At 42.0% G+C, this 21,450-nt stretch overlaps 1 long non-coding RNA gene across 5 annotated transcripts in view; it reads left to right on the top strand.

The window, feature by feature from the left end:
* The first annotated feature begins 19,162 nt into the window (after positions 1 to 19,162).
* Positions 19,163 to 21,450, top strand: part of LOC142829848 (uncharacterized) — an 85,268-nt gene continuing 82,980 nt past the window's right edge. For all 5 annotated transcript variants that reach the window (XR_012904709.1, XR_012904707.1, XR_016349865.1 and 2 more), the window contains exon 1: positions 19,163 to 19,418. This is a non-coding gene — a long non-coding RNA (uncharacterized LOC142829848). The remainder of the gene's footprint in view (positions 19,419 to 21,450) is intronic.

Here is a 21,450-nt window from a genome sequence, read left to right as displayed (position 1 = left end):
ACACACCTTTAAAAGAAACAGTGTTTGATTTTTTTCCGGACAATTATGTTTTCTTAAATGTTGATTATTCCAAATATTCTTAGTTTTCAGTGGTCCAAGGTGGTATTTTTCCTTCCCCCGCTTGGTTCACATTGGGTTGCATAACCTCGGTTGCCCCGTAACAGAAAATAATGTGTGATACAAAAGGGTTGGTGTTACCTCGTATGATATGTTGAGAGCTGAAAGAAAGATTGAAGCAGAAAGAATCTCTTTTCTTTAACCTAACCATTTTGGATGGAAAGGAACGAGGTGGATTCAGCACATTTCTCTTTATGACTGTGGTAACTTCTCCTCAGCCTGAGCATGCTTATAGTAATAATAAACAACCCTGTTACTTTTACAAAGCCCCTATGGCATTTTCCTGGCTCAAAGGACCAGTTATGAGTTTCTTGGGCTAGTATGGGTCTCATCATTATGGTTTAGATCTTAATGAACACTGATAAAATATTCATTGGCGTTTTGAAATTTTATTTTATTTTTTAAAGATTTTTGAAATGATGCTCCTATGTGGGTAACTAAAGGTTTCCTGCAATAAAAGTCTATAAAAATGGCTTGACAAAATGAAGGAGTCAATAAAAATTGTCTTTATGATGACTTTGAGAACATGTTTTCTGCTGACCTGGCTTTTATTTCTTCTTTAAATATTAATTGTTGATTTGCTAGCTTGAAAACCTGTTCTGGAGCACTGTTAGGTGCACAGCTACTCATTTTTTTTATTCCAACTCTTCCCCCCCCCCTTTTTTCCAGTATGAGGGAAGCTAGGACTAGCGGGTTTATAAGTGGGTCCCACTTGGATTTGATGAATTGAAATCAACAGTAGCTACTGTAGTGTTCTTTGTAAGGCAGTATCTTGTGCATAATGTGTCATCTTACTGCAGTAGCTATAGAGGAGACATGGTTAACAAATGCATAAAGGCACCAAAGGCAAAGGGCAAGGAAATAAAGAGGGCAATGCTCTTCATCTCTAATTTGCTTCTTGACTGACTAATCCTCTCCCTCCCCTGCCCACATAAAACCCCAATTTCTCAGTCTCCTGTCTGAAGACAGTACATCAAAGTGGCTCTTTTGTCTGCAGAGCCTTTTCTGTGTATAATATCATTCTACTCGGTAATTCTTAGGTTTCAGTTCCTGGCACTCATCTTTCGTTAAGAATGAGCAAGAGCTAGTTAAATGGAAAAAAAGATTCACAAATAGTTATTGAATGGAAAATATATACCAACATTTGCAACCAACGTATTTTGCTATGAATTACCTTGCCTGCATCCTATCATTGAGGGGGAAAAACTAGTTTAATTAGTTTATTGAAAATGACTTTGCATGCTGGTCGCAAAAAGCAATCTTAGTCTGTGTGGTCCCAGTGGGCCAAATATTAAGTCCCAGATTTAAGCAAGAGCTTGAAAATGGAGAGCTCTTTATACTTTGTAAATCTAAGGTTGGTATTAAAAAAAACTAGTGTTTCAATACAAAGGTTTAGTTGTAACTTGGGTTTAGCTACTTGATTTAAAAACAAAACATCTCTTTTCCATTGTTCACAGAATTCAGACTTCTTTCTTTGGCAGCTATTGTGTCTACCCATTGGAAGCCAGAGCAGATTTGTCCAATTAACAGAATTCCCCCATATGGTGTCTGAACTCTCTATAAATGTACCTTATTCACTACCACAGCTGAGACTTGAACTGGGACATTTGTTATCCAAAGGCAACAGCTCCATTTGGTGAGCCAAAAGAAAGCCTCCCCTGACTATAGCTCTTTGCACAACTTGCAATCTCATATCCTATGTTGCCATGAGCCAAACAAACTGAGAAGGCCCTGAGAGAACAGTGGCAAGCATGTAGAATAAGGGCACTCAGTCTGGCAGTGTCCAAAGCAACATGTCAGACTGTCACTCAAAAAGGGGAACACAATGACTTTCAGTTAATGCCTGTCAGTTTTCTTGAAAAATATCTTTAGGCTCCACTTCTTAACACAGTCAAGTTACTTTACTTGAGAGGGATATTTTCCACAGATTAGGAAGCCCTGGCAGGATTACAGGCCTCCTATAAAATCTTTTTACCCACATTCTTAGTTCCTCTCTAAGTTCTGGCAAAATCGTCAGGCCACATTTGACAGACCATGATGATAGTATGTTTACGGAGGACAAAATTACAAGACAGGCACTTTAGTGCAGTCATGATTTGTTCCAAGTTTCTGTAGTCTGTTAGTTTTAAGACATATAGGCATTATGGACTGTGCCTGAGGTCCAAGCTTCAGGAGGGTCCCCACTGGTGCTTCTACTCCCAAGAAGAAGCAACACACCCAGATCTAAAAAAAACCTATGAACTTGGCGAAATTCAGGCCTGGTTCCAAACTTGAGAGAGAAACATGAACACATACAGATAGAGCATGGTCAAGGATTTATTGCCTTATTCTCTAGATTGCCTTAATTCAGCCATGTCTGTAATGTAATGATGGTTTAGGGAACTGTTAGCTCATATTTCAGTTCTGAGATACCAGTATTATAATTCCCATACTCATTTCTGAGCTTTGCTAGACATTACAGTGCTGGCAATTTTAGGTAATTTTTAGAGTCAATCAATTAACGTGTGTGTGTGTGTGTGTGTGTGTGTGTGTGTGTGTGTGTGTGTGTGTGTGCGCGCGCACACATTTTAATAGGGTTTGCAGCTTTGAAGTTTGGATCCAGCTCTAAATTTCTCCAAGCACATACGTGTTTGGATCTGGGTATGTGTTTGTCAGGCTGCCATTCTATCTAATCTAGGCATTTATCCTAAGTCCATAGCTGTAGTATCTGAATGCCCTTTTTGGTTAAAGTCGTTCAAAATCCAAAATGTTAACTTCAAAAAATCCAAAAAGAACTTGCACTGACTCGGTTAGCTTGTCTATTCCTTGTGGGTGAAAGTTGTTGTGGAAGCTGTACAGAGTGAGTGAGAAGAGGTGCATGATGATAAAATTGAAATGTCTTTTGGTTTTCTACCCAAGACCCAATATAACTAAACTACAAAAATATATTCTGCTGACAGCCAGTTTTAATGAACAGATAGAAACGCTACAGAAACCTGCTGTGCTGTATGCCATCTACAGAATGGCTTCACTGCATATCACTGACTGCAACCTGAAATTATTACCCCTCAGGCAGCCCTGGACTCCTACAGGAGTCCTATTGAATTTATTTAATCTTTAGTGAGAGGCAGCCTATGGGTCTAACCATAATTGTTATTTAAGGCAAGAATTTCAAAGGATCTCTATGTTACAACCTAATATTTTCCCTTTCTTCTAGGCATTTTGGGAAAAGTTGGAGGGAAGGGTATGGGGTTAGCCTTTGGATCATGTTTGGTAGGAAGTCATTTGACCTGGGGGCAGTCTACTTGATTATATTGGTGACATTTATTTTTTCATAGGGTGAGATTTTTAATTTATTGGAACAAGACCCAAACATTGCCAAGACTACTAATTGCCAAACATTGCCATTACTTTACACTTATCCACATTAAATTTCATTTGCCATTTTGTTGCCCACTCACTCAGTTTGAAAAACTAGATGTTTTTATTGAGCCATTTGGTATTTGATTGGTTAAATAGGCTAGAAAAGATATTCTAAAGGTCTGTAAAATACTTGCTTTTGTTTAAGAAATGTGGCTAATGGAAGTACAACTTTCTTAGATGCATTTTACAAACATAAAGCATATACTATGAAGGGTATATGTTAGATGAGCAAGAATCATTTGACGTGCTAATGGTTAGTTTAGATGGTGGAAAAAGCAAGAGCGGCTTGATATCTGGTGATCTGTAAAAATATAATATTTTATGAGGAATGGAATATCTTTTAATTAATGTGTAAAGAAAACATATTATAAAATGGTGGCTAAATCCTAGAGACAGATAAAGAATGTTGGTTGACTGGGTGGGCTCGAGTAGAGGCAGTTTAAAAAAAATCAATCTATTATGCACAAACCGTCATTAAGAAAACATTCAGTAAAAGAGAATATAATGCATCATTTTACATTAATACCTAAAGAGTTTCTCATGAGCAATGTTACCATAATGAATAATAAAGGAGTTAATAATGATTTGTCACTTATTAGAAAGTGTTGCTGTGTTCATCGCATTAGCGTTGAACATGATGAATTCACTTAATTTTAGTGCAGATGTCATGTGTCTTGCTATTCTGTAGGAGTATCAGAGTAATACACTGTTAAACTGCTGTACGTTAACTATCATGTATAGACCCAGTTTTTGCAAATGCTGTGTACTTACATGCACATGCCATTTTGTGTGTGTTCTATTTAAGTACAATAATTTCCATACCTATACATGCAGATAGAGTTGTGTAGAGATGTGAAGGGAATGTATATTTGCAACCCAAATTTGCTTGCTTACAGAGTGGGATTTTTCTGCCTAAGACAGAAGCATGCTAAGCCATATACACTAATGGGAAAAAATAGATCAAATCCTCATTATCTAGTTACATTTAAAATGGCAAGATAAAGCTGATGCACATAGAAAAAAATTACAGAATGTGATGGTCTGACTGGCTAGATAAAATCGGAACTAAGCTAAATCCTGACCTAAAATCCAGACTAAAGATACAATTTTCAAAAACATCCATGTTATTTAGGATCCCAAATACTATTAGCTTCCAATTAAACATAGAATTGTAGCACTTTGGGAAATGGAATTTCAGCTCTTAAGTCAAGTGCTTTCTAAAATTTTACTGTAATTTTTTTTTTTAACATTCAGAAGTTTCCATCTGTCATTTGACTCCTAAATTAGCTGGTTCATTTATCTGGCTTTTTTTTTAACTGCCTCAACAGGTGTGCCTTCCTGTGAGAGTGCCAGAATATTTTTTGTTCTAAAGTTATTAGGGGGTTGGGTGGAGTAAGGATGATAAGGAGTGATGATAGAACAGAGGAAGGTTCAAGACACACACAGGAAGATAGTGAAAAGTGGGTAGGAGAAGGGTATAACTGTGGTGTCAGAATATGACAAAGGAAAAGAGGTTGGATGGTATGATAATAGCTTTCAAGTACTTATAAGGGTGTTACAAGGAGGAAGGAGAAAAAATATTCTCCTTAAGCTCTGAGAATAGGACTAGAAGCAATGGGTTTAAATTGCAGTAAGGGAGGTGTAGGTCAGACATTAGGAAAGACTTCCTGTTAGGATTGTTAAGCACTGGAATAAATTGCCTAGGCTGTGTCCAGACTCAGGGGTTTTTTCGAAAAAAGTAGCCTTTTTTCGAAAAAACTTCACCGGCGTCTAGACTGCAGCCGCGTTCTTTTGAAATTAAATCGAAAGAACGCGGCTTTTCTTTCGACGGCGGTAAACCTCATTGCACGAGGAAGAACGCCTTCTTTCGAAAGTTCCTCTTTCGAAAGAAGGCGTTCTTGAATGTAAATAGGGCTTCTTCGAAAGAGAGCATCCAGACTCACTGGGTGCTTTCTTTCGAAAAAGCAAGCCGCTTTTTCGAAAGTTCCGCGTGCAGTCTAGACGCTCTCTTTCGAAAGAGGCTTGCAGTCTAGACATAGTCCTAGGGAGGTTGTGGAATCCTTATTTTTTGGAGATATTTAAGAGCAGATCAGATAGACATTTATCAGTGATGATCTAGATCAGGGGTCTCCAAACTACGGCCCGCGGGCCGCATCCGGCCCGCGAGGCCCTCTCATCCAGCCCTGGAGACCTTTTTGTCTGGCCCCGCCTTCCGCGTGCCGGTGTGACGAGGCGACCCCCGCCCGTCCCTGGGGCGCCGCCGAACGGGCCCTTCTTGCCGCGGGGGGGGGGGCCCTGTCAGGGGTGTGCGGTGTGTACTCACGCCGCGCCGGGGCAGGAGAAGCGGGCCGCTCCGCTGACAAGCGGCCGCGCGGCGGCAAACGGCGCAGGGGGCGGGGGTTAGCACGGGCGGCGTTCCCCCGCCCAGACTGACAGGGCAGCCGGCCAATCAGGGGGCAGGATGGGCGGTGGTGGTAACGCCCGCCTGGCGACGTGCGGGGGAACGTGAACCCCGGCGGGAACTTTAAAAAGGTGACCCCTTCCGCCCGGGGGGGGGGGAAGGAGTGAGCGGTGGCAAGCAGGAGGGGAGGACAGCGTGCAGAGGAAGGGGAGAGCGGGGGAAAACCCCCCCCTTCTCAGGAGTCCAGACCCGACGGCCACCCAGACGGCAGGACCAGCCCCGGCGGGAGGGGTGGGCGTCTGGATATACGACCGTCAGCCTGACGGACGAATCAAAGGTGACCGCCCCACGGTGGGGGGAGGTAGAGGGTCACACGAGGAGGGAAAGGAAGCAGCCCAGGGCAGAACTCGTTAGAGTTGGCGGGCTGACGAGTTACGGCAGGAGCCCCATCAGCCAGACCGGAGCCAGCTGGTTCCGTGTCCTTAGGGCCCTGGGCTGGGGCCCGTGAGTGAGGGTGGGCCCGGGCCCCCCTTTCCCTCCCCTTCAGCACTGGAGGGAGTGCATGGTCAGAGTACCGGCCGCGCTGCGACAGAGGGCGCAATAGGCAACTGAAATTCCCCGTCGTGAAAGCGGCCCCCGAACTGCTGTTTGATAGTTAATGCGGCCCTCGGGCTGAAAAGTTTGGAGACCCCTGATCTAGATGGTGCTCAGTCCTGCCATGTGGGCAGGGGACTAAACTTGATGACCTCTCAAGGTCCCTGACAGTTCTAGGCAACGTCTACACTGGCCCCTTCTTTGGAATAGGCATGCTAATTTAGAACTTTGGAATAGGGAAATCCACGGGGGATTTAAATATCCCCCGCGGGATTTAAATAAACATGGCCGCCGCTTTTTTCCCGGCTTGGGGAAAAGCCGGAAAAAAGCGTCCAGACTGGAGCGATCCTCCGAAATAAAGCCCTATTCCGGAGGATCTCTTATTCCTATTTGCAAGTACTTCCTACTTGCAAGTACTTAGCCTGTCAGCAGAAAGGAAGATTGTCTACAGCAGTTGTTCTCAAACTTTTTGGCCTGTGGCCCACCTGGCTCAATGCAAACCTTTCCGTGGACCACCAGTTGCTAATGGAAACTCACCGTTAATTACATCATTACATCTGAGCCATTTGGCTAGTGCTGCAGCTATGGAGAATGGTGTAATTTAAATTATTAAACAGATTAAGCACTTTAGCTTTCTTATGTTGGTTTATCAATCTTCATTTTAAATAAAGTAAAATATTAATTTATGTCCAACACAAAATATTTTCTTTATTTATGGCAGGACCACTGGCCCACAGAAAAAAAGGAGTTCAGTGTGCGGGACTGGACTGCCAGCAAGTGGGATACAGATGGGGGTGCAGGATTTGGGTGGGAGGTGAAGTGCAGAATCAGGCTGGGAATAGTGTGTCTGGCCAGGAGGGAGGGAGCAAGATTAACAGTAGATTCAGGAGCAGGGTAGGGGGTAGGGTATCAGGCCAAGAGGAGTGTGCAGGACTAGGCTGGGGTGTGGGTGTGCAGGAGCGGGCTGGAGGTGTGGGGTCTCAGTGGGGAGCAGAGCATGGGGCAGGAGCCAGGGTTTGAGCATGAGGGGGAAAAAGGTACTTGCTTTTGTGCCTTGTGCCACATGCAGGCACTGTGTCCTAAGTATGGCCTCCTTCCACTCTTATTCACCCGATTCTAGCCAATGGGAGCAGCAGGGAAAGCTTCCAGGCAGCACATTCATATGCCACTGTCCTGCTGCTCCCCCAGCTGGAAGAGGTGGAGGGGAAGCGACAGCGCTCAGAGCTGCTTCTGGCTCCGCTGCTTCTCTGCAAGCCAGATTCAGCGGGGAGGACCGGGGCTACCCACCCTGTCCAGCAGGAAGCCAGTGCTGGTACTCCAACCTCGCAGGGGGATTGTGAGGTGGGAGTACCAGCTGCGGGGAGAGGGAAAGAGGTGGGGGTGTTGCTCAGCTCCACCCTCGGACAACTTGGAAGGTGGCCATGAACCACAACTGCAGTTTGGGAACCATTGGTCTAGGGAAAACTGCAACAATGAGTGTCTGCTGACATCACCAGTGTCGAGAGTCTGTGAGGGTGCAACGGTTCTGCTGAAGGCTGCTTGTTCCTGTTGATCTGGGTTTGCACAGGAGGTTTTTTCCTTCCTGAGCCTGAAAAAGGTGGCGCTTTAGGGGTCCTTTGTATGTTTCCAGTCATACATGGGCATGACACTTTGAGTTGTTTACAGGTTTTTTGCTTTTGGAAATACATTCTAAATGCATTGTTTGGGAAATGATCTATGTATGTTGAAACGTATGTGTGTATATGTATGAATAAAAAGTACATGTATACTAGTTAAGTTCATAGAAGATAGGTTCATCGATGGCTATTACCCAAGATGTCCAGGGACACAACTCCATGCTCTGGGTTGTACCTAAACCTCTGACAAGGAATGGATCACTTCTGTTCATTACCTTTGAAACATGTGGTAGTGGCCACTGTCAGAAGACAGGATACTGTGCTAGATGGAGAATTGGTCTGTTTCCAAACAAACCAAAGAAAACCTCGAGAATGTTGGCTAGAAAGCTCTGTGTAAGTGCAGGCTATTATTATTGTTTTTGCCCCTGAAGGAAATATAATTGAAACAGCAGGAGATGCATATGCCTGCTCTTGAGGAAAAGCCTATTGCCATGAATACCTTTTAGATACAACTCACAAAACAGTTCATATTTATGTACAGATTGCTACCATAATGCTGCCAAGATCAGTATCAGTTTGGTTTCTTGGATATAGCCAAACCAGTTGTGTATATTGAAGCTCCTTGTGCATCTGATGTCTTCAAATATTTCTTCAGGTTGTCCATTTGTGAAATAATACTTGTCATGTTCATTCAGGACAGTTCATGTCTTTCTCCTGCCTTCATTTATGGTGCAGTCTAGTACTGTTCTGCCAGATTCTTCAGGCCCCTCGGTGCATGAAGAATAAGAGACAATATAGTGCAATGAAGATTTACCTTTAGACTCTATGACACTGTTGTTTTTTACTTCATGATGTTCTATCTGCCATTAGCCAAATATTTTGAAACACTTGTGAAATGTCCAGAATGAAGAAATGTATCCGGGTCACACACTATAGATAAAATAGGAGTAGGTTCCTATATATCACAGCAATGAACATGTGATAAGTGGATAGATATGGCAATTTATAGTGAGTGGAAAGATATCTAATCAACACAGTCCCTTCACAACAGAGCTATTAATGTTGTGAACATAAGTAACTGCTATGGGAGTTGGGATGTATTATTGATAATATAAAAAGCAATTTTAAGTACATTTAAAATCTATTTAAAAGTTATGCTGTGTTAATTCCACATACCCAGTTCGCATCTTTGCTGTAGAGATTAAATTTTCGTTTTTAATGACTTAGCCAGTATTATAAATAAAAATACTTTTTCCATCTGGAGCAAGAGGAATTTCACAAACAATTCCTTCCAAATTACAACAGCAGTTGCATTTCAAGTTTTTTAGCCAGAAAACTTGACCCATAATGCAATTTGGAAGGGTTGGATCTAAATGAAAACCACAGATCTGAATGCTCTGAAATGTGGAAAAGTGTGGAATGACAGTGACATTTGGATCAAAACTCTTGCAGCTCAAACTCATCTATAATAATCCAGGCTAAAGTCTCAGTTCTATTTGAAGTCAAAATGACTCTGATCATTCACTAGGGTGAGGATTCTCCTCTGCATACTTTGCAATGGGACTATCACACCTGGATCACCTGGATCAATCAGTCTTCAGCTATCGTTAAGACTACGCCGATCACAACACTTCCACCATTCTTCTCTCATTCTTGCTTTTCTTCTTCATGTTCGTCCAAAACATTTAACAATGTCATCTTCCCATCTTCTTGGAGGCCAACCGGGTGGTCTTTTCTGTTCTCACGGGTACCACTCAGCAATAATTGCAGTCCACTTATTGTCCATGAGCTGTGCTGTGTGGCCTGCCCATCACATTTTGTTATGTCTGCTTTCCACGATAATATCTTTCACGCTGCTGCATTCTCTGATCATTCCATTTGGAATGCTATCCAGAAGGGAAATTCCCAACAAAGCTTGCTCCATTGCCCTTTTAGCTACCAATAGTTGCTGCTCTTCTCTCTTCGTCAATGTCCATGTTTTGCTGCCATACAACATGGCTGATAGCACTGTTGAATTAAAGATATTTGTATGTGTGGTCTTATTGATTTTTCGTGTGAGGACGTCCTTGATGGAATTGAATGCACACCATCGTGCCCGAATCCTTCGTAAGGGTTCTCCGTTCAGGTCTTGGTGCATATTAATTTCTTGGCCCAAATATATGTACTGTTCTTCTTCTTTGATTTCTTCTCTTGTTATCGTTATTCAGGCTTTTCGTAAGACATCTGATCGCGTGTATTTCATTTTGCAGCGGTTCATTTTCAGACTGACCTGACTGCTTTTCTTGTCAAGTCTTTGTAGCATGCTCTGCAATTGGTTGGTACTTTCGGCAATTAATACAATGTCGTCCGCAAATCTGAGATGGGATAATTGTTCTCCATTTATGTTGACACCACTCCTCCAATTGATCTTGTTCATAACCATTTTGAGGAATGTAGTGAACAGTTTCGGTGAAATCATTTCTCCTTGCTTTACGCCTTTCTCGATTGGGATATGGAGGGGAGTTTCAAGAAGAGTAATATCTGTTGTACATCCAATATTCACTTTGTTCAACAAATTGATATAATGCATGTTAATGCCCTGCTCTGTGAGCACTTTTAATATTGCATTGTACTTGACGCTATCGAAGGCCTTTTCATAGTTGATGAAAGCAATGCACAGAAGAAGTTTGTATTCCCTTGCTCTTTCTAAGAGCTGGCTAAGGGTAAATATATGGTCGATCGTGCTGAAATTTCTTTGAAACCCTGCCTGCTCTCTCAGCTGTTGTTCATCCAGGCTCTGGGAAAGTCAGTTCGTTACTACATTTGTAAAGAGCTTGTAAATATGAGAGAGTAGGCATATAGGGCGGTAATTCTTAAGATTTTCTTCATCACTCTTCTTGTGCAGCAAGATGGTATTCGACTCCTTCCAGCTTAATGGTATTTTTCCTTCTTCAAGATAGCGACTGAATCTTAAAGTGAGGGCCTTCCAAAGTTTTTTGCCTCCTGCAGAAATCATTTTTTACGTTATTCCATCTTTGCCTGGAGCTTTTCCCTTCTTCATCTGGTATAGTGTGCTTCAGATTACACTGATGATTATTGGGGGGACATGTTCTTCTAACTGCTGGAGCGTTGGGAGAGGGACATTGATTCTTGATTTGAATAGTTCTGTGTAGAAGTCCTTACAGACCTCCTCCATCCCTGCTCTGTCGATTACTGTCTCTCCATCCTTGTTCTTCAGTGCTGTTATGCTCAGTTCCCGCTTGCATGTCCTGAAGCTTTTGCGTGATTCAGCTGTTTGGAGGAGTTTTTCTTTTTGGAAGTTCTCAAAGTCATCCTTCAGCTTTTGCTGTATAAGCTTGCACAGAATGGAGTACTCAAAGTTGTTATCCGAGCTCCTTTTCATGTTTCTCCGCTTCTCCAGCAGGCTTTTCATTTCCTTCAAGATTCTTCCCTTCACCTTCTTCAACTTTTCAATTTCAGCTGCTTTTAAGCAACATCTCAGCTTGTCAGCAAAGATACTATAGTCCTCATCACACTTTCCTGTCTGGCTCCAGTCAAACCCAGAAATCGCTTTCTTCAGCTTTGTTTCATCTAATGTCTTCAGCCATTGTTTTCTATTTGCCATCTCTAATGCCTTCTTTTCCACCACTTTGTCGAAAATCAACTTCGCTTTAAGCAAGCGATGGTCACTGCCATTGTTGAAAGGCTGCACCACAGAGATGTCTTGAACGATGCGCTTTTTATTGACTAAAATATAGTCAATTTCATTCTTGCTCTTCGCATTTAGGGCGATCCATGTCCACCTTCTTGCAATCTTCTTTTTATACCAGGTGTTTGCCACTTACAGTTCTTTCATTTCTGCCATCGCTACTAATCTTTCTCCTCTTTCATTCCTTTCACCACTGCCGTATCTCCCTATGAACTTTTCATCAGCTTTTCCTTGTTCGACTTGGTGTTAAAGTCTCCTATCGTAACAGTGTAAGTGGACTTTTGTGCAAGGGCTCTTTTGAGCTCTCGATAGAATTCTTCCACTTCTTTGTCCTCACTTGCACTTGTGGGGGCATAGGCCTGGATGACCTTGAGGGTAGCCTTTGACTCTATCTGAAGATGAAGCACACTAATACGTGATGATATTAGCTGGCATGATATAATTTTCAAAGACCAGTCCTTACTGACAATAAATCTGACTCCCCCAATGTTTCTAGCACCATCTCCCTTTCCGAGCCTCACAGCGATTCCATTCTTCCAGTTGATTTCCAACTCCTTCTTTTGTCGGGTTTCGCAGACACCGAGGATGTCACATCTTATCCTTTTCTTTTCCTCCATCAAATGGTTTAACGTTTCCTCCCTCGCCAGCAACCTACAATTATAAGTACACACAGCGAGGGTTGTTCTTTTCTGTGTTGGCCTAGCACCTGAAGTTTTTGTGAGCCTCTTGTTGCTCAATTTCCACTCTGCCACTGTAGAATGCTTCGGTGACACTCAGAGGACTAAAACCCATTTACTCATGTTGTTTTAGCCATTGACTTCAAGCCATCCCACTGGCTAGGTGGGCAGACGTGCGTACCTCCTGAAATTTAGCTAACCTCTGACCTCTAAAAACTGAAAGAGCAATCCCATCCCTGGATTGGATAGTCTGACACCTTTGTTGCATGGTTAGACCTATCAGGGCATACGCCCTGCTAACATAGCTGTCAGACGGCCAGGGTCATCACTGTGCCACAATGAGACGTTGAGGTAGGATTTTGCAGAGGAACTATACTTAACTTAAAATCAAATGTAATGGATGAGGAGCTGCTGACATAAATGAAACCAGAACACATACTAAGAGGCATTCAGAATCCTATTTCTAATTGTTGTGCCACTGGTTTTTAATGTCTTCACTTTTATGAGTGAATGTAATAGCTCATTTACTCTTGGTATCTACTTAGTATGATTATTATGACCTGCCTTTGTATAAAGTCAAGATGCTAAGTTAAAAGCCCAAGAAACAACTTATTCTATCCCAGACATCATCTTTCATGGTAGTTCCTTCTCACTAACATATATCAATGTAATACCATCAAGAACTATAGCCCACATCACTTCTTTAAATTCAGGGAGAAAAGGAGAGCTTACATTTTAAAAAACTCTACATGCTAGATGCATGTACAAAACCCAGTTTTCATGGATAGATAGGTACACACAGTAATAGAAGGATAAGGCATTTTGAAATGGGTGCAGATATGTGCATGTACATATGTGCATGCATATATTCATGTCTGTGCAAGACTATATGATTGGTTTGAACAATTACTGTTACATATTTATATTTTGAAGAAAAATGCATACAAGTATAAAGACTTCTGTACACTCTTGTCAGGAAATTCAGGAAGAATCTCTCTACTGATTCTGATCTGATGATACAAGAAACTTACCAGATTTGGAAGGAAATGTTGCACACATGGCAGAACTGATACACAAAAATAGGATAAGAATTTTGGGGGTGATTCCTGAGAATATTTTTTCTTTGTGTGGCTAACTCAGATAATGATACTTCATGATAATGGGATTTTACCTTTTGATGACCTTAGTTGTGGTTGGCTATGACTCAAAAAATCATTGCCATCGAAAGCTCTCATGAATGTTCTACGTGAAATGAATGGGTGCTCTTATTTCAGGTCCTGATGGAAGGTAACCCCTGCACAAAATCCCCACTAGTTTAGTAATTGTTACACAGGCTTAGCAGACTCATTAGAGAGGCTAATATCAAGATGTGCATGAAGCCTGACCTATTCTTTCGCAGATAGTAGTGTCCCTTCAGGTAAAACTAAGGGTATGTCTACACTACCACCCTAGTTCCATGAGGGGTAACGGTAGTTCGAATTAGAAAACCTAATTCGAACTACCTACTCCATGCCGCGTGTAGCTGTGGGCACGGAGTCCGAACTACTGGGGATTTAAAAATGGCGGCGCCCGGCAAGATGCAAATGAAGCCCGGGATATTTAAATCCCGGGCTTCATTTGCAACTTCGATTGACTACATTAACCACCCTAGTTCGAACTAGGGTGGTAGTGTAGACGTACCCTAAGGTATGTAGCTGAGGTGATATGATAGGAGTAAACCTGTTCCTGAAAAAGCTGTGAATACTAATCATGCCCAATCTTGTACTAAAAATGGTCAAGAAATGGTGTGTATGTGTGTGTGTGTGTTTGAGTGAGAAAGAGCAGGGGAAGAAGTTTTTTTAAAAATTCTCTTCCGCTTTTCATTAAAATTTAGAGTTTAAAAATATTTTAAAAGAAGGCAAAACAAACAAACAAAACACAATACACACCAGCTCTATAGCTGGCCAGCAAATAGAGAGAAATCTTGACAATAATAATAATTTTTTTGTTATATTGCTATGTTTATTTCAGTGGATATGTTGTTACACTGTAGATCCTATTCTAAGGATTAGTTTCTCTATTTGTTTTCCTTTTAGATTAGATACGGGCTCAGAGTATAATTTCAAATTCATATTAAAATCCAGACTTCTTATCTCTGTAATGGGCTGACACCGTTTCCCCCCATATCCAAACATTGCTTTAGATGGGGATCCACAAGCCTCATCCAAATCCAAAATTCCCCAAATTTTAGAGCAATGGATTTAGCATTCAGATTTGGTTGATTATCAATAAAATAAATACAGATTCAAGCTGTAAACTTGGATCTACATCCAGATCAGATTTTTCTCGTAGCTCATTTCTATTTAATATACACAATGATAATAATAAGTTTTGGTCAATTCAAGCTATTTACTATGCCATGCTATTTTTGTCACAGTTATAGAGGGCTTTTTATTCAAACGAAAAATAAATATTTACATGACTGAAAAGTAGTTAATTCTTCAACAGCAAAAAATAAATGATTTAATCAATTGCTAGAGTCAATCTCAAAGACAAGCATGTTATTAGTTGAGGCATACAAATGAAAACAGTATTTAAATCGGTGTTTAAAAAGCTTTGCATTTTCTGTAAACATCTAATTTACTTTTATTAATATAAAATGTTTCATTGTAACTGCGTGAGCAGGGTTGGGCAAACTTTTTGGTCCAAGGGCCACATCTCTGTATGGGCATTGTATGGGGAGCCATGAATGCTCACAAAATTGAGAGGTGATGTGAAAGAGGGGAGGAGGGCTCTGCTGGAAGTGTGGCCTTTGGGAAGGGAGCAGAAATAAGGAGAGTTCAGGGTGCAGGAGTGGGCTTTGGGTTGGGACCAAGGTGTTTGGAGGGTGCTCTCAGTTAACACAGGAGATTGGGGCATACAAGACAATGAGGGTTCCAGCTGGTGGGGGGGAAGGCGCAGGAGGATGCTCAAGCCTAGGATGAAGGGGTTGGGGCATGGAGGGGATTCAGAGGTCCAGGCTTCAGGTGGTACTTACCTAAAGCAGCTCTTGGATGCAGCAGATCATCCTCCCACTGGCTCCTAATCTGAGACGGGGCCATGCAGCTCTATGCACTGCCCTGTCCACTGGCACCACCCTTTCAGTTCCTTTTGGCTGCAGTTCCCAGCCAATGGGAGCTGCAGAGCTAGGACTTGGGATGGGGGCAGCATGTGGAGCCCCATGGATGTCTCTTTCTGGGAGCCATGCAAAGCTACTGCAAAGGCAGAGCAGGACAAGGCAAGCCTCCAACCCTCTTCTCGTCTGATGCACCAGATGGGGGTAAGCTCCTGACCCTACTCCCTGGCTGGAGCTCATGGGTTAAATTAAAACGACTGATGGGCTGGATGTAGTCTGCAGGCTGCAGTTTCTCCACCCCTGTGCTACAGTGTCCTCAAGTATGTAAGTTGCTGAAATGAACTGTAAATATAAAGATAGCTACATAACTCTGAGCCTATCAAACACTTTAAACATGCACTTAACTTGAAGCATGTGAGCGATCCCATTTTCTATGCAGATTGGCTGCCACTATCACTTCTTTCTCTGTGTGTTTTGAAAATGACAATACCTAGGGAGTCTGATTTTTATTTTTATACACATGAGTTTTTCAGGGATGAAACTCCATTATCTTCAACAGGTTTTTTCTCTAATTTACTTAAACATAAATGAGATTACAATGGGATCTGGTAAATCTGTGAGCAATAGTTACATTTTCATTGGCATTTCAATCCTAATTCCCAGGCTTCTATCCAAAATGGTTTCTCTGCTCCCAAATGAACTTTTTTTTTTTTTTTGGTACTTTTTTGCTCTTATTGGAAAACATGATCGGCCATTTTTTAGTTAAAGGAGAGGTTTTCAAAATGTTTTCTTTATATTTTTATTTTAAAAAAGATATTTTAATGTTACCCTGCCACTGCTGTCATGCCAACACAGCTGTGGTTAAAAAACTAAAACTTGTAGAAAAGTCCATTCATTGATGAGATGTGACCAAATAATGTAAAATTTGTGTTGATTTGACTGAGCTAGGAACACATCAAGATAGCACCTGGTAACGTACACTACTGATATTTTCACGCATTTTTAATTCACATTCTGAGCACATTAGCTTGCATTGCACATGGCTCACTTTGTTGCACAGTGAGTACCTTGAATGGCTCTTAACCAGCTAGGATCCATTTTCAAACTTTCTGTGAATTACCAGGCCCGCTGAAAGGAATCTTTCTTATTCTCCACCAAAATGTTCCTTTAATCTATGAGGATTTTCACAGAGCTGAGAGGCAGGAAAGCTTCTGTTCTGCTTTTAACATGTATCATGTAGGTGAAGCCTCACACGCTCCCCTCTGAGGTAAATAAAACGATTACCTCCATTTATCAATTTGGTATCTAAATTCCAGTCAGATTAAGTGACTTGCCTTGGGAGACTCAGGAAAATAATCCACTTTTCTGGTGTGATATTTGCATTTCATCCTCTAGGTGTCTCTTTGAAAAAGTAAATCAAACATCTTCTGTGCTATAAATGTGTACGTTAAGCTGTAGAAAAAAATTATAATGCAAAATATAGTCAAAACATATATAGACAACTATCCTGATGTGTGCATGCACAATAGGCAGAGTTACATTTACATGTGTGTTTTCTGATGTTTAATCTTAATTTAGCAACCTCAATGTTCTCTTAAGGGTTGTGTGTGTGTAATGCAAGATTGTTGGAAGACATGGGAGAGGGAAGAGATCCAGATCTCTGGAGGAGATCCTGATAAGGGTTTTTGAATCTTAAAAGTCTTCAGATCAGCTTTCCTTATACCACACACAGAAGGCGGGGAAGGGGAGAAGGAATAGGGAAGTGTTTCTCTTCGGTTCCACCTTATAGTGTTAGTTTTCCTTTGTGCTTATTTGCAGCAATTGAATTACCCTTTCTGAATGTTTGGTGAGATTCTTGAATGCTCTTAGATGGCTTGTCTATCTCTTAAGTTTTGGAAATATTTTTGTTGTTCTTGATTAGTTCTGCTGGCTGGTTGCTCCTTTCACCCCTGCACTGAATTCTGTAAGGTGAATAGAACTAGTAGGTACACTGAGGAGTCTCTGTGTTGCTTTGGATGAGCTTTTTCAGATTTCTTTCTGGTGTTTGTCACAACTTAAGCAAGAATGCTTGGTAGCAGTGGGTCATGTTGTGACCATGTGTTCCCCCAAAATGCTGGGAGTAAGGGAGTTCCAGCATCAAATGGGCATCTAGACTTTTACACTGAGAAGAGACCAAAGATGTCCCTCCCTCATGCCCAATTCTGGACACAAGGAAGCAGCTGGGTGGAGGATTTTGGTTTTGAGATGCATCCAAATGGGCAGGCTGTATGGCTCCTGTATTTTTGGGCCTAATACAGGGGTGGGCAATAATTTTTGATGGGGGCGGGGTACTCCAAGATTTTGGAAAGTGATCGAGGGCCACACTCTGCCATGATATTAATAGAGGAGGTGCGTGCAGGCTCTGGGATGCAGGTTGGGTGCTGAAGGGGGATTGAAGTAAGGGAATGGGGAACGGGGGCGGGGTCTGAGAAGGAGTTTGGGTGAAGGAGGCAGTTTTGATCTGGGGCATTGGACTGGGGTGCAAGGGTTTGGGTTGTAACTTGGGACAGGGATACAGGAGAGGTACAGGGAGTTTGGATCTGACCCAGGGCTGGAGGGGGTTGTGACCTGGGGCAGGGGATTGGGGTGCCAGGGTCTGGGAAGGGTTATAGGTCTGGGAGGGGGACAGAGGGTTTGGCTTATGTGGGGTAGGAGGCAGGAGTGGGGGGCAGAGGATTGGAAGAGAGAGGAGTTGGGGTGCCAGAGGCAGGCTCTGGCTGGGAGATTTATCGGGGTAACTCCTGGTCAGCAGCCCAGCAGGGTTCTCAGGTAGCTACCTTGCCTGCCCAATCTACCGCATAGGCTGCAGGGGCCATGTGCATGGGTGATTATGAGCCTGAAGGGAGGAAGTAGTGGTGCTTTGTATGCTACCCATTCTTCAAACAGGCAGCTTCCATTGCCCAGAAACCGGCCAATAGGATTGTGCTGGGGCGGAAGCAGCATGTGAAGCATCACTCCCCCTGCCCACTGCTCACAGCTGAGAAAGAGAAACAGCTGTGCAGAGGGGCATGGGGCAAGCAGGGAGTCTGCTGCTTGATTTCTCTCACTGATCCATTAGCCAGATCTGGTGGCTTGGCGGGCCAGATCCAGCCCCTGGGCCGTATTTTGCCTGGCCCTAGCCTACTATGTAGTCTTTGGATGAATAGGGAACTATGTTGAACTGTTTCAATGTATCTCACCTTAGAGATTGCAAAGCAGTTTCATGACCACACTAACCTTCCCACGTTGCTAAGGTGAGGGGCTTCTTCACACTTTAAGAGAGGTCTCCATCAGTGTCCCTTTTAATTTTTTCCATCCACGTGCAGAGAGGAATGCGCAGATGCGCACCACCAGTAGAAACACATGCTGCAGGCTGTGGGTTCTCTGCTAATCAGCTGAATCTCTCCTGGATGGCTGCCCAAGTTCTCAGCTTACATGGAACACTGGTCTCCCACCTTTCCCATATTTACTATGGCAAAGGTGAAAACCACTTAACCATTTGGAATGTCCTGTGACAGGTGGTGAGATGTCATAATAAGGTTAAAGCCATTTGACTCAAGTCACCATCATGTATAAAGTCTTTATTCACTCATGATGCCAAGTTTTAAATTTCAAACAAAGCCGTGAGGCAAGCACATTGTCAACGGAAAAATGAAAGCACTGAAGCTCAGGCTTGACTCTGAGCACCTGAATAGTTCTTTTGACTGGAAACATTTAAAATTAAATACACCCTTACGAGTTTTGTTTGAGCAGAGCCAGAATGTTCAGCACTTTACAGGATCAAGCCTTAAACTAGAAAGAAATTCTGCTTGTAAGTAAAACGGTGGGAGGGAGGAAGGGTGTGTTGGTGATCACTTAAAACTTAGTGAATGACTGGGAATCTTAAGCCATTGTGTAAGCCTCTTGGGGAGTATTCCTCAAAGACATGGTGCAAGAGAAGAAAGGGATTGTTTTTAGCCCATCTTTTCTGCAGATGGGGTGAGTACATCACTGTAATATATTTGGATTATACTGTGCTCTAATTAAATTTATACCTCTTTCAGAGTAGGAAGCTTTTCTTAACAGAATAGTAAGAGATATACAGTGTGTTTGTGTGTGTGTCTATTTGAACTCAAAGCAGAAAAGCTTATTTTGGAGTGATAAAACAACAACATCAAATAGTTTGTTTTAACTAGGAATTTCTGTGATTTGCCTAAAGAAAATGCCTCTTATAGTATCTTGTGCAGATATTCAAAATATGATCATATGTGCACATGGCTTTACAGGTAGGGCTCTTTAAATTTGTCTATGACTTGAATGTTCAGTAAAATTAATTGGTGTTTGTTAGCCAAGGGGTCAGATTAAATAATGATGATGACATCTTCTGGCCTTTAAATCTAAACATTTGTCTCTTGGTTCTGCTGGGCTCTTTAAGGTTGGCTCTTTGATCTGGAGATAGAGAGTGGGGCGGAGGGAGGGAGCAGAAAGGGCCATCCATTTGTGGAATCAAAATGAATCATTACTCATAGCAAATAATCCAGATCTGTGATCCTCCTCCTTCTTTCTTTAAGAATGGCATAGTTAACAAATTCGACATCTAAACTTCAGTCACCAAACATCTGAGTTAAACCCTCAAACTGAATTAAACTCTCAGAACTATTGTTCAGAGCCTACTCTATATCAGTTATATTCTTCTCTATATCAGTTACACTCAACTATATTTCTGAGGTTTTCTCTAAGCCATAACAGCTAAAGGTTTATTTAAAAAAAATTAAACCTGAGATTCTGGACAACAAGATGATAGCTTTGGAGAAATGCTGTCATGGTGCATGGGTGTGTGCTAGCTCTTTCCAAAACATGGCTGAATAAGAAACCTAAGTGTGATGGGCATTTTCTTTCATTCCCAATGTTATTTATCTCTTATGGCTGGCAAAGAGTAGCAGTTGCTAATTTGATAACATACCACAGGAGGAAGTAGTTTGTATCACTTAGCACAGAAGGACAATCTTCATAAGTAGTTTAATTATTTTGTTCCCATCAGATCAGATAGAAAATTACAAAAATTAATTCATATTTTGTATTTATACCTGATGATCCAATGGCCTTTTATCTGGTGTTCTCAAGCCAATATACATCTGAAGTTGATCTCATTATGTACATTTTAAATTTGATTAACCAAGGCACATAACAGCTACGTCTTGATCCAGCAAAGCATGCTAGCATTTGCTTATCTTTGAGCACATGAGTATCCCCATTTCTGAATGAACAGTACAGCACCCCTTGGGACTGGCACTGTGTGTATGCTAAAAGTTAAGCACATTTTTAAGTTGTTTCCTGAAATGGGGATTTAGTGATTTGCCAATGGTCATAAATGGCTCAATTGTAAAGTTAACAATGGAACCCTGATTTTCTGATTCTCAGGGCTCATTTCTACTTTCAGATACAAAAAGGGAAAGGCACAGAGGTCAGTGGATTTGTGCCAGTGAAAATATAGTTACAAGTCAGATCAGCACTGGGCCTCCAGTCACTTGCTCAACGTTTAGAAAAAAAAGATTTACCATTATTTTTTAATACTTGCTATTAGGAGTGAAAGAAAAATAATTCCTATTGTCACAAGGTATGTGGCTTCTTTAAAGCAGACACGGAGCTAGGCCCATCTGTGACGTTATTAGCTGATCTCCCGATGTGGTGAGAGGCAGTAAGGACATGTGACTTGCAGGTCCAGTGGCTTAATTTAGCTTCTTAGGGAAAGACAAGTAGGCCTACAGAGAGGCAGGCACGTTCTATCTATCTGGAATTGAAAATTCTGCCCTGGGGCAAAGCAGAAAGACACTATGAAAGAAACCTTGGGAGTTGGTGCTCAG

Source organism: Pelodiscus sinensis, chromosome 6, assembly GCF_052426305.1.
Source record: "Pelodiscus sinensis isolate ZL-2025 chromosome 6, ASM5242630v1, whole genome shotgun sequence".
Taxonomy (NCBI): Eukaryota; Metazoa; Chordata; order Testudines; family Trionychidae; genus Pelodiscus; species Pelodiscus sinensis.
The sequence above is the reverse complement of the archived record's forward strand: the minus strand, read 5'-3'. Positions and strand labels throughout refer to the sequence as shown.